This window comes from Crocuta crocuta, unplaced genomic scaffold, assembly GCF_008692635.1.
Source record: "Crocuta crocuta isolate KB4526 unplaced genomic scaffold, BGI_CrCroc_1.0 scaffold16, whole genome shotgun sequence".
Lineage (NCBI taxonomy): Eukaryota > Metazoa > Chordata > Mammalia > Carnivora > Hyaenidae > Crocuta > Crocuta crocuta.
In genome coordinates, this window is record NW_027531893.1 from 327,944 (window position 1) to 341,927 (window position 13,984).

The 13,984-nt window shown below is 36.1% G+C and overlaps 1 long non-coding RNA gene across 3 annotated transcripts in view; it reads left to right on the forward strand.

The window, feature by feature from the left end:
- LOC144239297 (uncharacterized) overlaps positions 1–13,984 on the forward strand; it is a 280,545-nt gene that overhangs the window by 145,274 nt on the left and 121,287 nt on the right. For all 3 annotated transcript variants that reach the window (XR_013337369.1, XR_013337371.1, XR_013337370.1), the window contains one exon: positions 10,794–10,962. This is a non-coding gene — a long non-coding RNA (uncharacterized LOC144239297). The remainder of the gene's footprint in view (positions 1–10,793; positions 10,963–13,984) is intronic.

The following is a 13,984-nucleotide window of genomic DNA, read 5'->3' on the forward strand; positions in this document are numbered from 1 at the left end:
CTTGGCTCAGATGTAGGTTTGTTTGTTACCTTCTGTTTTCAGGCTAGAAATTATTACTGGTTTTTCAGCTTGGGGGTACCTGTGATTAGTCATATAGTGGGACTCAGTAGGTGAGTGTGACTAAATAAATACAGCATATTACCATTATTAAGAATCTTCACAAAACACATATCCTGATGACATTATTTGCAGCTTCCCTTTTCATAAACAAGACTGTCATGATAAAGGAAAAGGAAAATCCAATTATTTCAGTTTGAGTGTGTTGATGTTTCAGTGGAAGTTGCCAACTAATAACCTATTTGAGTGGAGATCATGGTCCAACTACTATTTAGTTCTAAACAATTCTGATAATGAAATGATGGTGAAATTTTCTGCAGATGAGCTGATTATTTTTCCTCTGGTATGCTCATCTGTGTTTTACTTTATGCTCAAGCCAATTGATTTTCATTGATTCTGCTCCACTATCAGAAATTCCAAACCAATCTTAAAAAGTTGTCCTTACTGTTTTAGGGAAAGAAATGGTTTAAGATCCCTATAGAATTAGAGAAATATATTGTATTGATTTTCTATTGCTGTATAAAAAAGTCACCACAAATATATCAGAAGTTTTCATCAGAAGGAAAAACGTTTTGTATAACTATGTGTGGTGACTTACTGTGGCAGTCATTGGGCGATATGTACAAATATTGAGCCATTATGTCGTACACCTGAAACTAATGTTATATGTCAATTATACTTCAATAAGAAAAAAATACTTGCCATATGTTTTGGACTATAACCCCCCACAATGCCCCAGCATCTCAGAAAAGTTTGATTCATGTAGGTTAAGATAAAAAACAAGAATTGAGTGAAAATATAAACTTGAAGTTATAGAAAATCATGATTCCTTAGATGTATTGTTAGTTCTCTGGGCTTTCTTCCATTTTTGTGAGCAGGATTTGAGTCTACCTCTCTGATAGTAGAGAACAAGTTGATAGCAGCAAACTGGAAGTCTCGGGGACTTTTAAAAAGTTAATTTATGGGTTCCATATGTTTCTGTCTAAGAGGAGAATAATAATAAGAAGAAATTATCTTAGAATATATAGGGGTATCTAGGTGGCTCAGTCACGTAAACGTCTGACTTCAGCTCAGGTCATGATCTCATGGTTCATGAGTTTGAGTACTATGTGGGGCTCCATGCTGACAGCTCAGAGCCTGGAGCCTGCTTTGGATTCTGTGTCTCCCTTTCTCTCTGCCCCTCCTCTCTCTCTTTCTCTCTCTCCCTCCCTTTCCTCCCTCCCTCTCTAAAAAATAAATAAACATTTAAAAAAAGAAATTAGCTTAAAATATATAGCCAAGCTTAAGTCAAGGAAGGCCAGAAGAATATGGTTCGTTCTGAAAAGAGGGCAAGCAAGTAAACTTCAGTGTTAGAAAACAAATAAATACTTACACCTTTGGAAAGAACTTAGGAATGCTTTCACTGTGCTTGCAAGTGGTTGATGTTATATGGTCTTTACAACCTGCTAGCACAATTCTAGATATTACTTACACCAGCAGAATGCTGCTGGTCCGACAGATGACAGTTGATTGGACTTTTTAAAATTGCACTTTTCATGATAAAATCACCTCGGGGCTCAAGTACAAAAGAAATGACACTTGTATATATGAGTTTGACTCATAGATTAGAGGATATGAAATATTAATGCTATTTACACCATTCAACACCTGCTGAATATGAATTTACACAAAGTCAGTATAAAATTCCTTCTCTTTGTGAGAGGATTAGAATCATACAATGAGAGTTTAATGTATCAAAATTAGGAAAAATTTTGGTGTTTAACCTGGTTTTCAGGTAGTTGAGTATGGGGCCTATGAGAAGCAAAATGTGGAAAGAACCAAAGGCTCTGGATTTGGAAAAAGTTCTTTCATCCAATCCTCTCTAGGTGACTTATGTGTCATTGGATGAATGATTTAAATATGTTAGGGCTTCTGGTTCCTCCTCAGTAAAATGGGAACAGCCTCAGAAGGTGAACACTGAATGTTTAAGGGAGGTTCAAGTTATAGATGACCATAATAATGTGTGTTATTATTTTCCAGTCTTTCCAAGCTATCTACCATCCAAGTATTTACTTAATAGGGAAGAGGCAGGTTGAAATAACTCCCACAGTCAAATCACAGTATGGGATGTGGTAATAGGTTGCAGCGATCTGGGATCTCTGAAGCTCCACGAGACTGCATTTGTATCTGTTCTCACTTCAGCCATACTCAGTCCCAGGAAGTATTTCTCTGTGCGAAATCACTTAATCAGCTTAAATCTTTGTTCTACATGAAGAAAAGTAAAAAACAAACAGGTTAAAGATCTCTATTTACTTCTTTTGTGTACTAATGTTTTGCATTGAATAGTACTTTAAAGTTAGGCAGCATAGATGTTACCCCAATTATACCAAAGAAGGAGCTGAGCTGTCTTCCAGAAACTTGCTGGCGAGACCTTTCTAATGCACAAGATGAAAGGCCATGCTAGAGACAGAGCCAGTTTCTAGTAGAAATTGGGCTTTACTGTATCATAACACATCACAATCCTACATTTTTTTCCCTTCCCTTGCACCAACCTCTCTCTCTTCTCTCTCATTTTTAATTTATATATAGAGAAGTTAAGTGAAAGAGTTTGGCTAAATAAAAGAAAATGATGCTAAGAAACACTGCATATAAAACAGAGATCTAAAAAGATGCTTTTTGGATGTCTCTCAGGATCTTCAAGAAAATTAGAGTCTCAGGGGGCACCTGGGTGGCTCAGTCGGTTAAACGTCAGGCTTCGGCTCAGGTCATGATCTCACGGTTCGAGGGTTTGAGTCCCGCATCGGGCTCTGTGCTGAGAGCCAGCTCAGAACCTGGGGCCTGCTTCGGAGTCTGTGTCTCCCTCTCTCTCTGACCCTCCCCTGCTCACGCTGTCTCTCTCTCTCTNTGCTCACGCTGTCTCTCTCTCTCTCTCTCTCTCTCTCTCTCTCTCTCAGAAAGAAATAAAAAAACATTTAAGAAGAAAGAAAATTAGAGTCATGGTAAAAAGAAATAACTCCATTTGGGAGAAACTTGCTTACTTAGTGGCATCAAAACACACATTAATGACAAGAGAATGATGTAAGCCTTGTGCTTGGCCAATTATGGTCTCTATTAATAGATTTTAGAGGATAATTCCATCAACCATTTTTATGATTTAGTGTATCAAAATCCATAACTACTCTGTAAATAACATTGTAGAAAAAATTCATCATTGAAATTCCTGCAAACATCCCTTCTCCTTAGGTCTTTCACTTTTCATTCTACTCTCTCCATTGCTGCTAGAACTCTGTTTCTTAAATAATTTATCTAATCATGTTATTTGCTTTTGTTTAAACATCTCTGTGAATTCCAGATAGCCTTCAGTATAATAAACACTAAAGCCTCTGGCTTGGCATTCAGTGCCTCTTCCAATTTGACCAGAAATGAGCCCTTTGACCTTATTTTTGCACATGCACCTTAACTACAGATACCCGTGTATGTGACTCTATTCTAATTATTCATGTCCCACTCTTCAATAAATTTTCCATACCATTCCAAAAGACTAAGTTGTTGCAAATGCTGTCTCTGTTTAGAATATGATTTCTCCTCTTATGCCTCCAAATTCTTCTGAGGATTAAGAATTAAGTATAACTTTATTTATGTGTAAACTCTCTCTTGAACACTATGGATAGGCAGTCCTTGCTTCCTTTGAGTTCCAGGAGATAATCTTAACTCTCTATATACCATGTGCTACATTGCATAGCAATTTATCTGTTTCCATTTCTGACTTCTCTGTGGACTAGAAGATCATCTGGCACCAGGACTGTCTAACTTACTGTGAATTCCACACCACATGGTATAGTACTTGTTAAGACCAGCAGATAATCAGTAAATGTTCACCGAAGTAAATCAAGGCTCTAGAAGCTCTATTCTTTGCATTGCAAAAATGGCTTGGAATGATTCCTTTTTCACAAAAAAATCCCTTACTTATTTTTACAAATGTTTTAAGAGTCTTGATTTCATGTTCTAAGCAGGATGTAGTAGGTAACAGCAGACTAGCATTCCCCTGTAGCAATGTGGTAAAAGTGGAAACATTACAAAAATCATACTTTTGAGTTTTGAGAAATCTATAGAGTCAATAAGGATTAGGTGAAATAAAATCACAGAGGGAAACTGTATACAAATGAGCTCTGAATCACCAGTTATTTTTTCTTGCAGAGGAATTGCCAGTTCTGGTTTGAGCTAAGGGTCAGTGTTGGCCTAGGTACAGAACCTTTGCTGGGGAGAGGAAAGACCTTGTATCAGTGTGTAGGTCTGGAGCAACAAATTAGCATCTTGAGAAACCTCAAACATAAGCAATGAGCAAGAACAGAATTTAAGTTCTCATGGAATATTTAACATCAACCATCTGATGGTCCATAAAGAATTTCCAGAAATGTCAAAAGACTAGAATAGTTTAGAATTTATTCTCTGATTACAATGCAATTCAAAGAAGTCAGTAATAAGATAACAAGAAAAGCCCTACTGTCTGGAAATTAAATAACACATCTCTAAGTCATACATGAATAATTAAGAAATCAAAATAAGAGGCCCCTGGCTGGCTCAGTTGGTAGAGCATGAGACATCCCAGGGTCATGAGTTCAAGCCCACGTTGGGCATAGAGCCTACTTAAAAAAATAAAAGAAAAAACAAATAATAAAGAAATAAAAATGAAAATTAGTTTGAACTGAATCATAATGAAGATAAAACATATTTAAACTTGTGTGACACAAATAAAGCATAGTGAAATTCATGTTTATAGGGACATGTATATGTATATATTAGAGAAAAGGTGTTAAAAATTAATAATTTAAAATTTCATCTCAACAAACTAAAAAAGAGCAACATATCAAGTCTATGAAAAAGAAAAAAAGAAAAAGATAAGAGCAGAAACGGGTGGAATAGAACAAGAATAACAACTAAGATAAAAAATTTTTAGAAAAGATTAATAAAATTGATAAAACATTCTGGCAGAATGTTTAACAAAAATGGGGAAAGAATAAATTACCTTACCAGAAACTTGAAATCCATTATTAAAAACCTTCCCACAAAGAAAATACTTTACCAGAGAATTGTTCCAAATATTTAAGGAAGAATTAACATCTAGTTTATGCAGTTTCTCCCAGAAAATGAAAACAGAGGAAACATCTATCAGCTTTCTTTTCTTCCTTCTTTCTTGTTCTTTTTCTTGTTCTTTCTCTTTTTCTTTTTCTTTTTCTTTTTTTGTTTGTTTTTTGTTTGGATGTTCCCTTCTCTAATCAGTTTGCTAAGAGTCTTAATCAAGAATGGATATTTAGAAAGGTACATCTTTAATCTGGTAAAGAATATTTACCAAACCACTACAGCAAAAATTATACTCAATGGTAAAATAGAATGGTAAAATTCAATGCAAAGAGATAAGAAAAAGAAATAAAATATATCTGACAAAAGCCCATATCCAGAACATGTAAAGATATCTTAAAAGTCAATAAGAAAAAGATCATACACTGAAAAACAGATGAGCAAAATGTTGAACAGATCTGTAACAAAAAGAGAAATCTAAATAAACATATAAAGACAAGCTCAGGTTTGTTACTCATTTGAGAAATCAAAATTGAAACTATAACACCGTAATTATACAGATATACCAGGAGGCTAAAATCTAAATGAGAGAAAATGCTTAGTATTGGTGATTGTGTGGCTCAACTGGAATCCTCATATGATGTGGTTGGGAGATAAATTGGTACACTCACTTTGGAAATCTGTTTGGCAGTACTTCCTAAAGCTGAACATAGGTGAACCCTTTGACCCAGCAATTCTGTGTATGTTTATTTAAATATATGTGCTAAAATGTTCATAGCTGTACTATTCATATTAACTAAGGTTTGAAAACTAAAATGTTTATCAATAGTGGAGTGGATTAATATTAGTATGAACCATGTTCAAATTGTTGGTTTTATATGTCACATAGTTCAAATATTGGCAACAGTATATTTTTTCAATCTCTCTATCGTGATATATCAACACAGTGAATACCATATAGCAATGAGAATAAAGATTCATAACCACATGGAACAAGATAGATGAAACATATAAACATGAGGTTTAGCCAAAAAAAAAAAAAAAAGCCAGACATGAAAGTATATATTGAATGATCCCATTTAAACAAAATTGTTTTTAATTTAAAACTAAAGTACACTGTTCGAAGTAAAGATAATAACTAATTTATTCTTGCTTAGAGAAAGCTATGGAGAGAGATAGGAGTGAGAGTTTTTAGGTTACAGGGCTCTGCTACTGTGTTGATTCTTGATCAGAATGCTGTTTGCACAGATATGATCAGTTGGTAAAAACTTATTGAGTGATATAATTATGATCATATATTTTACTTCAATAAAAATTTTTAAAATCAAATCAAGAAGCAGATGCAAGAAAATATGAAAATTATTATTAATACAGTGTTCTGTATATAATGACATTAGAAAGTCATGTCACAAGTATATTATGTCATTTAACCTCACAGTAACTATATGAGGTAGGTATTATTATTATTACCTGTCCACCTTTTATAGATATGGAAATTGAAGGTCAGAGAAGGTGCATATGAAGCCTCAGGTCTTGAAAATTGTCACATGATCCCTCCCAACCCTGTTGCCTCACTAGATGTGCCAGGACTACTCTGACCCCCGAGGTAGCTCAGCATAGGCTCAAGTGGGGATCCTGATACCCATGGCTCTACAGAATGGTTATCTGCTTCCAGTTCAGACCACAGACTCCTGGAGGCTCTCAGAGTGGGGAAAAGTGCCAATGAGCAGGACAGGAATCAGCCAACACATCTCCTGGTGAGGGCAGTGTGCTCTGTTCCTGTAAGATACTCAACAAGCGAAAGATGAAGTTGAACAAAGCAGAAAGATATATAGGCAGAAAGAATACTAAGAGGAAAAGTGTGGAGCTTGAGAAGCAGAACCTGTTTTCTGGAGAGTAGAGAGTATGGCTGAAGTCAGGTTGGTGGGTTGTTCTGGCTAGAGATCTGGGAAGTGTGGAATTAGAATGAGGCTTGAGTGCTACCATGAAGGGTGAGTTTGAGGAGGAGAGGAGTCTGTACTCCTAAAGTCCTGCTCAGGTTGCCCAGGAAGTATGGCCATTGGATCCCAAACACTAGTAGAAATTGCCTGTATTGAGATTTGCCTGTTTGAGCCATCAGGGAAGCAGGTGCTCAGTATATAAGAATCATGAGTGAATCTATCAGAAATGCCAGGCTGAGACACTGGGAGGATTTTGTCTACATTTGAAGCTTCTCTCTCTGGATATCTTAGCAGACTGGAGGAGTGTGTCAGTCTATCGGTGGCAGGTGACAGAAAATCCAGCTCAAACCTGCATAAGGGAGTGTTTATGAACTTGGGGGGTTGACTGTTCAGGCATAATATTGGCTTCAGACCTGTCTCAAATAATGTGGGGTCTTGTTTCTCTCAGTCTCCCTGCTTAAAAAAATCATGTCAACCACTGAAAGGTATTGATCCTGTCTACCATAAACACCCAATGGGGTTGAGGCCTTTTCAAAAATTTTTCAAAAGATTTTTAATGTTTCCATTTCCATTAAGCCAGACTTATCTTCCAAGGTCTATTTTTGTAATCTGTGAAATGTTGTGCCCAAGAGAAACAAAATGGACTCTAGTATCTGATTAGTTCAACTGCTGAGTGAACTTGTCTTGAAGACAGATGGGGAAAAGCCAAAATTCCAAGTCCAGTTCTATAAGTTAAGAGGCCCTAAACCATTGGCCCAGGATGTGATGTTCTCTCCTCTTCCAAGACATGCTTCACTGTTTGTCCACAGAGACCTGGGAAGTGATGCTATCAGAGAGCCCCCAGGGAATGCTAATGGCTCCGGAAACTTTGGTACAGTCAGCTTTGCTATAACACTTGCTTTGAAAATACAAGTTTATTCCTTGTGTTATTGATATATTGGGGGCCAATTTGAGCATACTGCAAATTTCAAATTTTATGTTGGCTTTTGTGCAATTTCATCTGGGTTACGTATTAAGTAAGAGCAGAAAACTACATGCAGCTGAAGTAAGCTGTGTACAAATACGGAAAACTCACATATGCACACATATCATTTCTCAGTTCTCTTTGTGGTATGAGACACAGCCATCCACATCTGCTACTACATTTCCTTTCCAAGTTCAGATAATACTCTTTATACCACTTCATAAAAATTTACAAGCTGGGAACCCTCCAGTTTCCACAAGCAAACTCCAGATAACTTTCAAAGTAAAGTGTAGTATCTATTATGCTACTTATGAATTTCCTAATCATTTAATATATATAAAAAGCTCTTCTTTTGTAAGACTCCTGTTTTTTCACATATGTGTCACTCATAAAGTTGGTGAATGTTGGGCTCTTAAATCACCCCCCATAAGCCCTATGGTTTTTATTGTGAGATTTTTGCATAAGGTAAGAATTTTCAGGAATGTATATATTGTATTATAGCAAAATTGTACATAAAATTTGTTAAAATCAATCAGGACTTTTGCGTGAAAAATGTATCTCAAGGCAATTGAAATAAAGTGTGGCTTTGCTTCATATTAGAAATAAAATAAGAAGCTAGAAGTTACTAGGTGTATGACTGAGCTCATATTCACATGTATTTAGGAATTTTTTTTACTCTCTGAATTTTTTACCATGTGTAGCACTGCTCTTTGCATAAAACATTATAAAGCTTAAAACAAGTATTACTTTCTATGTGTCTATCCAGTAGACATAGTAATTGTAAATATAGGATCGTGTTAAATGCATTGAACTTAAATTAGTCAAGTCATGTCACTTCTAACAAGATCTTCCCTCTTCCCTTTGGTGAGGACACAGCGTTGCAGCCTGTACTGAAGTGTGTTAACATGGATATTAGTAGAGGGATTTCAAACTGCCTGAAATCCAGTAATACAAATAAAGAATATACTCTCATAGGAGCAAAATGGTAGTTCTAAGGCAGTGGTGCAAAACGTGACTGCTTTGGGATGGGTAGATATAAGTTTTTAATTAGGCATTTGAAAAATACTCATTCGGAAGAATGAGTTCTCTAAGATACAAGCTCTTTTATGTCATCTGATGGGAATATGATGATGAAGAACAGCATGTTTTAAAACGGGCTTTATATAACATTGATTGCCACAAAAGGCTTGTCTTGCAAAAAACATAGTGTCTGCACCCCAACTTCCTTAGCATTACATGAACGACAGTAATAATTGGATACAGAGTTGAAAAGGAGCTTGAGGAGCCCTGGTGTCTTATGCATCTAATTACTGAGATGTCACCAGGAATCTGATAGTGTGGGAAAGAGGGAGGTGGGGAGCACTGATGAGATGGCAGGGCCCCAAACAAAGAATAAGATTGCCTCTCTGTGTCTGGATCACTGTCCTTTGAGTCATGAGGGAATCCGCAATGCACATTAACCCTTTGCCAGGTTGGTCCAAGAGGCAAAGTGGGGCTGCTATATTAGGCATCATCACTTGATGCTGGAGGTGAATAAGACAAATTATTTTTATCGTGTTTTATTTTGGTTCAGGTTTTAGAGTTCATGAAAACATAGTTTAAATTTCAAACCATTTGAATCAAGTCACTGAAATTTCTACCTACTCTTTCTGGATACAAGGAATGGTAGGACCAAGTTTTGTCTTCTGACTCATCTGGCCAGCACAAGAATGGAGTCATACGACTGTGGCGAGCACAGCCAGTTTTGCTCCCCGCCTAGTGGCAGAGGACCCCTAGGACTCCTAAGAATTCCTTAAAGGTTCTCAGACCCACCCTTGTGAACCTTTGGCAGGCTGGCTTTCATTTCCAGGGGGAGAGTCAATTAGGTGGGCTTTGAAAAAAATGAGCCCTGTATTAAAGGGACCCAGAATGCTGGCGAATGCTTTGGTAAATCTCTGTGGGGATCAAGGAATAGGGTTCTGCAGAGTCTTCTCCTGCTGCACTGTGCAGCTTTGAATTGGCTGCTGAGGTGTGCTAGCAGAGAGGCAGGTCAGATTTTCCTCTGTGCCCCTAGCAAACCTTAAAAGGTTGGAAGTTGAAAAGGTTGGAAGAGATATTAATATGGGGAGACATAAGGAGCGTTTCCACATTACCTCTTTACTTGTACATCATTCATACATTATTTATCAACTCTTCTGTGTGCTGAGAACTGGGATAAGCATGGGGGAACAAAGGGAAGAATGATGTAGATGTTGTCCTAGTGGAGGATGACAGGCAGGAAAGCAAGTAAGGGCCTTCGGGTGTTATGGGGACTCAAGAAGTCACTGGTGGAGAGAGTAGTCAAGTTTACCTAGAACATGAGTCATTAAACTTTTTTGTTCTATGAACACATTTGGCCATGAGCGAGATTTAATTCCTCATGCTTCCGATTTCAAGCAAATGCTCAACACAATGTATATATTGAATGTGACACTATTTATACCCATAAGTATACAGTTACTGCTCACTTGTGAATATATGAAAATGAAATTAATGAATAAATAAAGTTCTAAGTTACTCTGAAAACACCAAGGAGAAAGGGGAAAAATCCCAGAACACCAGTTATTACCTTAGCTTTGCAACTAACTAGTTGTGTGATCTTGCCAAATCACTTAATTTTGGCCTCAGTTTTCTTACACAAAAAGTGAGAAATTCCCCTATTCTAGATTGTAATGATTACAGAAAATCTCAGACTAAAAATAGAAAAGAAAATCAAGAGTGTACATTCTTAATAGTATTTTTCTGTGTACAAACAGACTTTAAAGAGCAACTGAATGATTTCGGACCTCCGTGGAAATTCAAACCAAATTGGAAGCCAGACAGTTGTTACCCATGATCCCCACATGAGATGAATCCCAGGAAACCCATCTGCTGGAATTCCCCATTTCCACATGGAAGTTAGGATCTCCAGCTATTCATAATCTGGTGAGTCATTTCATCTTTTTTTCTTTTCTCATGTGTGCCAAAGAACATTTCTGCTGAGGAATATAAGGAATCTAAATTCTGACTGATGTCCATGGAGAATACAGTAAATGCTCCTTATCATGAATATCTGTAGAAAACTCAGAAGGGTAGAAGGTAATATTGTGCACTTTATAAACTAAATTCTATTGACTATAGCTACTAAGGAATTCTAAGCCTGATTGTTAAAATCAACTTCCCATTTCTAGTTTCCTTCCTTGTCCAATCCATTTATAATGCACTACCAGATTAATCTTTAAAAGCAGCTCTGTCCAATAGAATGAACCATAATAATGGAAATATTCTGTATCTTTCCTGTCTAATACAGAAGTTACTAGGTACTGAGTATTGTTGAGCATTTGAAATATGGCTAATGCAATTGAGAGCTGAAGTTTTCATTTTATTTAATTTTGATTAACTTAAATTTAAACTTGGGTAACTACATGTGCTGCTGGCTTCAGCATTGAGTATTACAATTCTCAAGTACCGCCTTGACCATGTCTCCTCTCTGCTCAAAACATTTAAATAGCTTTGCTTTACATAAAATGTACCATTAAAATACCTTAAACTGGTATTCAATAAATTACATGAACTGTTCTCAAACTTCACTTTTTATACAAAATCAGTATTTCATTCAAAGGGAAATATTTGCTGTTCTCAAACTTGTCTCTTTTTTTCTAGCAGCCTCATTTTTTCCTTGTAGTTTTCTGAATGAGCATGACATTTTGTTCATTTATTTAATTATGTCTGATATTGAAATATCCTAACTCAAATTTTCCCACCTCTATAAGATCTTACCTCATTTATAGCAATTGATGACTTGTGCTCATAAAATCCCGTAACCCTTTCTTATGACATTTAGGACATTGTACTGTACATCTTCATTGTTCACGTACATATGTTAAGTCCTCTACTTGATTGTAATCTTTCTGAGACTGTTGTCCATGTCTAATTTAACTTTCTATACTTCCTGGCTCTTCTCACAAAGAAAGAAATAGAAACTAATCATTAAGTGGACATTAATAACATTGTATGGAAACCCCAGTCACTTGAATTACTACCTGTGTAATTGATAAGCGCAATGCCAAGCACATAGCAAGTGCTCAGCAAAGCCAGCTAATTTGTAAGTGCTAATGATAGAAGTTTAGGATTTTGATTGGCAGACTATCATAATTACTTTTGATACATATTCAAAAGGCCATATTGTTTTATCAAAAGAACAAGATCAGCAAATATTCTCCAAGACTGTTATAGAAAGAAACTTGTTCTCCCTCACTGCAGGAATTCTTGATCTATATTCACCTCTCTCTCCATCAGTGAAAAATGGAGTTTGGGGCAGAATGTCAAAAAAGAAACCTTGAAAGTTAGTCCCTGGCAGGACCAACAGCAGGTGTTCCCAAAAGCTCTTCCTTGGTAAAGACAATCCCACATCCGCCAAGCCTGTAGTTTCCTGCCCTCCTGCCATCTACCTTGTTCCTATGCCAGAACCCACAGTTTGCAGCACCAGGCTCGAATGGCTTGTTTTCTTTGGTCCTGGACTTGAGAGGAATTATAAAGATTACAAAGGTGAAAATGTAAGAGCACAGATTGAAAGAGAAGCTTCCCTATGTACATTTGAGAGAATTCTTTGTCCTCTTGCTTTTGGATACTAATCTTCAGGTTGATTATTTAGGCTGGGGTTTTCTCCCAATGATTGAAGTCAAATGCTTTCCAAAATATAGAGTAGAGAATTTTAAAGATTTTGCTCAAAGATATAAAATTCTGCTAAAATATTGGTGATTATATGTAAATTACCAAATTCCTGACTTTAAAATATTTATAAGAAAATGGCATTATTTTTATTTGCAAAACTCATGTGAACTAACAATGACAGTGGCTGATCTTTAATGAACTAATATGTAAATCATCTAGGCTTGAATTCTAATTTGCTTTTACTTATTAGATAAATAGTTTTCTTACTGGCTAGAGTTAGCTCCTTCTAGGTTTGAATGCAGGCTGGTCCACTTAAAAACTTTACAATCTTTCACAAGTTACTTCTCTGAGCCCAAGTTTCCTCATTTGTGAAATATGCTACAAAATAATGATAATTCTCACTTCATAATAACATGGTTAAATTTGAACTGAATGATATAAAAAAGCATTTTGCATAGTACCTGGCACATAAAAGACAATGTATTTAACTACCTTCCCTGTGTGGTTGGTACTAAAATAAATGCTCTAAATTATTAAGGAACATTTCCTTCTCTTACTGGGCTATTTATAACCCCTCTGTATATCCTTGACAATACTATTAATTAATCTTTTATTGGGAAAGAATTTCTAGCTTACTGAAAAGTTGCAATATTAGTACAAAGAATTCCCATATGCCTTTTGCCCATAATCACTAATTTTTAAAATATTTTGCTCCACTTGCTTTATTATGTGTGCTCTCTTCCTGTAATACACATCTATATGTGTATTGTGTATATGTATGTATGTGCATATAGTGTTATATTGAATAATTAGAGTAGATATTTCAGTGTATATTTTCAAAGAACAAGGTCATTCTCTAAGATAACTACAGAGCAGTTATTAACCTCAGAAAATTTGACACTGATGCATTTACCTAATCTACAGTCCATACTCCAGTTTTGTCAACTGATCTAATTATATCTCAATAGTACTTTTTTCCATTTGGTACAGGATTTCATCCAAACTCATGTACTGCATTTAGCTGTCATGTCTCATTAGTCTCCTTTAATCTGAAAACCTTCTTCAGCCTTTTGTCATTTCTTGTAACATAACGTAGGTGAAAACCTTCTTACAATGATTTGAACCTAGAATTGAACTCTGTGGGAGGCAGGTTTCTGGATGGTTCTCAATGATTCCTAGTGTCTGTGCCCTGTTGTGGCACAACCATGGACTTTGTGACTTGCTTTTGACAAACATAATATGACTAAAGTGATGAGCTGTCACTCCCAAGATTAGGTTACAAAAAGATTAAGCT